We start from the raw sequence: 5,145 nt of genomic DNA, 5'->3' as shown, positions 1-5,145 counted from the left end.
TCGGACCTGGTGGCTCAACAGGTATCTAGCACTTGGGATTCTAAGGACCCACTCATGGCTGCATATCGACGAGAGGTTGACATCGTGGTTGGTCATTTCAAGGGTTATCAAGTTGACTGTATAGACCGGCGCAAGAATGAAGTGGCGGATGCTTTAAGTCCCCTGGGTTCTCAGCGTAAACCGGTCCCACCTAATGTCTTCCTTGACGTATTACCTAATCCGTCGGTCAAGATACCAACAGAGGAGGAGTTGGCTATTCCTGACCCAGAGGCCCAGTTGGTAGCAGCTTTGCATGTTATACCGGATTGGACAGTCCCGTACTTGGTTTACATGAACTGGGGTGAGTTACCGAAGGACGAAACCTTGGCCTGGCAGGTAATCCGGAATTCCAAGTCAATGACCATAATCAATTGGGAGTTACGTCGTTACAACGTCACATGAGCAATTCAGCATTGTGTGTCTCCTCAAGAGGGTTGTGAGATTTTGCGGGAAATCCACGAAGGGGATTGTGGTCACCACGCCTGTTAAAAATCCTTGGTGGCTAAGGCTTTCCGTCACGGTTTCTATTGGTTGACAGCTCATGCTGATGCTGAGGGTTTAGTCAAATGGTGTGACGGTTGTCAAAAATTTGCACGCCGGGCTCACATTCCAGCTCAGGAGTTGAGGATGATTCCAATAACTTGGCCATTTGCAACTTGGGGGCTTGATATGGTTGGACCCTTTAAGAGATCCAAAGACAAAAGACCCACCTGTTAGTAGCAGTTGACAAGTTTACCAAGTGGGTGGAAGTAGAACCAGTTAGTAAGTGTGATGCAACCACGGCGGTTCAATTCACCAAAAAGGTGATATTCCGGTTTGGTTTCCCACACAGTATTATAACTGATAATGGTACAAATCTGTCAAAGGGTAAGATGGAGGAATTTTGCCAACATGAGCACTTCTGGCTTGATGTAGCATCAGTGGCTCACCCCCAGTCTAATGGTCAAGCAGAGAGGGCGAATCAAGAAATTTTGAGAGGTATTAAACCCCGGCTTATGGTTCCCTTAAAGCGGATGCCGGGTTGTTGGCTGGAGGAGTTACCTTCCGTGTTATGGAGCATCAACACCACACCTAACAGACCTACGGGTTACACGCCTTTCTTCATGGTTTATGGAGCAGAGGCGATTCTTCCTAGTGACATCCATCACGACTCGCCCCGTGTGGCGGCTTATGTTGAAGCTGATAATGAGAAGGCACGTCAGGACTCACTGGACCTGTTAGATGAGGAGCGTGATCTCGCAGCAGCACGTTCGGTGATTTATCAACAAGATCTCCGACGTTATCACAGCCGCCGGGTTAAGACCAGAACTTTTCAAGAGGGCGATCTGGTGCTCCGGCTCATCCAACATCAGACTGATATGCACAAGTTATCCCCACCTTGGGAAGGACCTTTTGTGGTCAGCAAAAATCTGCACAACAGGTCATACTACCTCATTGATGTTCGAGAGCACAAAGACTCATGTAAATCGGAGGAGGAGACCAAGCGGCCATGGAATATAGCTCTTCTTCAGCCTTACTATACTTGAGCCACAGGCTCTTTTTATGTACATACTTATGACAATGTATATATATTATATAATAAGACGGAGCCTCGAATAAAGCGGGGTCTTTGTTCTTTTTACATCATGTGTGAGCCTACAAGAGCTTCTACTGACAAATCTGCTTTTTATTAAACCGGCCTATACGGATCACACAGATTTTTACATCATGTACATACTTATGTCACACAGATATAAAGAAAATCACTAGGGGGCTTGGTCGTATCCGAACCATAGCTACACCTCTTGATCGGTTTAAAACCAAAAAGGGATATCACTAGGGGGCCTGGTTGTCTTCACACCATAGCTACACCTCTTGATAGGCTTCAAGCCAAAAGGAAATTATGTGGAACGAAAGAGAGTGTGTTGCATTAAGCACAGCTCAAACATAGGGAACTGTCGGCGTTCTGGGAACGCGGGTTCCCAGACTTGCCTGCCTGCGGCCTGCGGCGTGGCTCAAAGAGGGGCCCAGCACGGCCCATCTTCATCAACACAGACCCAAGACCCTTGCGAGGGGCCAAGCCTCGCAGGGCGGACGACACGGAGCTTTCTCAGGCACGGCCGCACCAGGCTAGCTCACGAGGAGGCGGAGAGATCAAGGCAGGGTACCTCACGAGGTGCCCGTGACGCAAGCCATGACGACCAAGGGCGCCAGGCGGGCGCTAGCCCGCGCAGTGTCCTCCTTTCCCCTTTGGTGCAAAGGGGGCAAGCGCAGCCGCGGGGTACCGAGGCATCAGGCAAAGGTTGCCATTTCGGTGCAACAAGACCAAGACCAAGAGGACTGCAAGACGGAGGTCATCATGGAGCCCAAGACGGCGTCACCACCAGAGCTTTGTGCAGGCGAGGACCAACTTTAGTCAGGATAAGTGTACCAGATGTTCCCCTTCAAAATGGCCAATTGTTGGCGCCCTTCCCGCTCAATATTTGGGAAGAGGCCCAGGGCCATTGCCTATGAATAGGACCAGCCACCCACAGGGAGAGAGGAGAGAGGAAGCATCGAGGATCAAGGATCGGATCGAAATCAGAGAGAGAGAGAAGGGTGACCGAACTCCTCCTAGCAGTTCGACTCCCCAGCAAAGAATAGACCCTCGCGAGGTTGTTCTTCCTTGCATTGTTCATCATCATCAACCCAAGAGGCAATCCACCACACCACACACTGGAGTAGGGTATTACACCACAACGGTGGCCCAAACCAGTATAAACCCTGTGTCTCTTGTGTTGTTCTTTCCATAGCTTAGATCTTAGCAAGGCGGAGGGGTGCAGGTTGGTAGAAGGTGAAATCTCCGCGCGCACCCCAGTGTTCGAACCTCAAGGGTCTGCCGAAACCCGAAATCCGACATTTGGCGCGCCAGGTAGGGGTGCGCCAGAATTCGTCTTCCACCACCCCATTCTCCTCCGACCATCGCGCCCATGTCTGACGCTCGTCGGGCCCGCGTCGAGCGCTGGGCCGCTCTCGCTTCCCGCGTCGCCCAGACGGCTCCTGTCGGCAGGCGTCCTTGTTGTTCCCCGTCACCTGCTGTCAACACCGCCACTGGCCCGGCGGGGGACGAGCAGCAAGCATCGTCTCAGCATCCGTCAGTGCGGCAAGACGGCCGCACCGCTACTCCCTCGCTCACCCTAGCTGGTTCTTTGTCCCGCGTGCTCCGCGCACCCATGGAGGCTCGAGCTGTGCTCATCGCGGCAAACGAGCTCCTGCGCTACCATCCCGTCGACGATGTCTACGAAGAATGGCTCGACCGCGTCGCCGAGCTCGTCCGCGCCGCAGGGGGCTCTCCTGCGCCGTCCGTTCTGCTGCACCGCACCCCGCCCCGTGCAGGCGACGAGGCTCCGGCGGCGCCCCGGCCGCCTACTCCTCAAGAAGGCGCCATGGCTCCAAGGCGCGTGGCCCCTGGGAGGAACCCGCTCCGTCAGGTGCCAGCGCGGCAAGAGCAGAGCTGCCAAGAAGTCCCTCGCCCGCAAGAAGCTGCCCGGGCGCTCCCTGCTCCAGCACGTCGCAACCATGCTCCTGCTCCCGCACGTCAAGACCCCGCGCTGCTCCCAGCTGTAGCGCGTGGGGACACACAAGAACAAGCTCTCCGTCACCCAAGGCCTCCCGTGGCAACAGCAGGCTGCCGTGCCTTCACAACCGAGCTACGCAGCGTCGCGTGGCCCGGCAAGTTGAAGCCAGACCTGCCTCCTCGTTACGACAGCACGGCCGACCCTGCGGAGTTCCTCCAGCTCTATGAGCTGGGCATGGAAGCTGCCAACGGAGATGAGAAGGTCATGGAGAACTGGTTTCCCATGGCGCTCAAGGACGGGGCCCGCACCTGGCTCCTAAACCTGGCTCCAGGCATGATCTCCTCCTGGGACGAGATGCGCACCCGCTTCATCGCCAACTTCCAAGGTACTCGTGACCGGCCATCCACTGTGAGCGACATGCGCCGCATCAAGCAACAACCCGGGGAGACCCTGGAGAAGTACATCCAGCGCTTCAGCAACGCACGCCTCAAGATTCCCAAGGTGACCGAGGAGGCCATCATCTCAGTCTTCTCCGACGGCGTGCGCGGTGTCAAGATGAAGGAGGAGCTGGTGATGCATGAAGACCTGTGCACTTCCTTGGAGCTGTTCAACTTGGCAACCAAGTGCGCCAGGGCTGAGGAAGGGCGTCTCTCCCTCCTCGAGCTGCCTACCGCAGACCCAGAAGAGAAGAAACCCAAGGCCAAGGATGTGAAGCGCAAGGGGGCTGCCGTGCTCGCGGCAGAACCAGACACCAAGCAGGGCAGAGATCGGCCCGAACATTCCAAGGGCAGTCGATACTGTGTGTACCACGACCTCCACACCCACAACACCAACGAATGTCAAGAGCTCCGAGCCGTGCGAGAAGGAAGGATCGGCCATCGCCCCGACCGTGGTGACCGGGGCTACGGTCGAGGAGGAGGAAGGAACGCAGGATGCTGGGAAGACCGTGGCCCACGCCAAGGGTGACGCGATCAACCTCGCGAGGATCGCTGGCAAGATTCGCCTCGCGAGGGAGACTGGAGGGATCAGCCTCGCAAGGATCGCCCGCAAGGCAACACAGGCCTCCCTCCGCTGCCGCCGCAGCCAAGGAGAAACGAGGACCGCCACCAGGAAGAGGGGCCTGGGGGCATCCAGGAGCCGCGCGCGATCGCCTGCATCCTGGGCAGGGCTCAAGCCCCAGCCTCTCAACGCATCTTCAAGCAGTTCGCCCGCGAAGTGAATGCAGTCCTCCCCAAGCTCAAAGCCACGCGCCCTCTCAGTTGGTTGGCGTGTGCCATCACGTTCAGCTTAGCAGATCAGCTCAAGTGTGCGGCTACAGCCGGAGTCCTCGCATTGCTTTGTTCCCCAATCATCAGCAACATGGTGGTCACCAGGACCCTCATCGATGGCGGGGCAGGGCTCAACGTCCTGTACGTGGAGACATTCAACAATCTCCAAGTGCCCTACAGCCAGCTTCAGCCAACCAAGCGTTTCTCCGGAGTCACCGACGGCTCCACGGTCCTGATTGGGCAGGTCCGCCTCCCTGTCAACTTCGGGGCACGCGACAACTACCGCACCGAGCTCATCGACT

The sequence above is a fragment of the Triticum urartu genome, chromosome 5A, assembly GCF_056163025.1.
Source record: "Triticum urartu cultivar PI428250 chromosome 5A, HENAU_Tu73, whole genome shotgun sequence".
In the NCBI taxonomy this organism is placed as follows: Eukaryota; Viridiplantae; Streptophyta; class Magnoliopsida; order Poales; family Poaceae; genus Triticum; species Triticum urartu.
The sequence above is the reverse complement of the archived record's forward strand: the minus strand, read 5'-3'. Positions refer to the sequence as shown.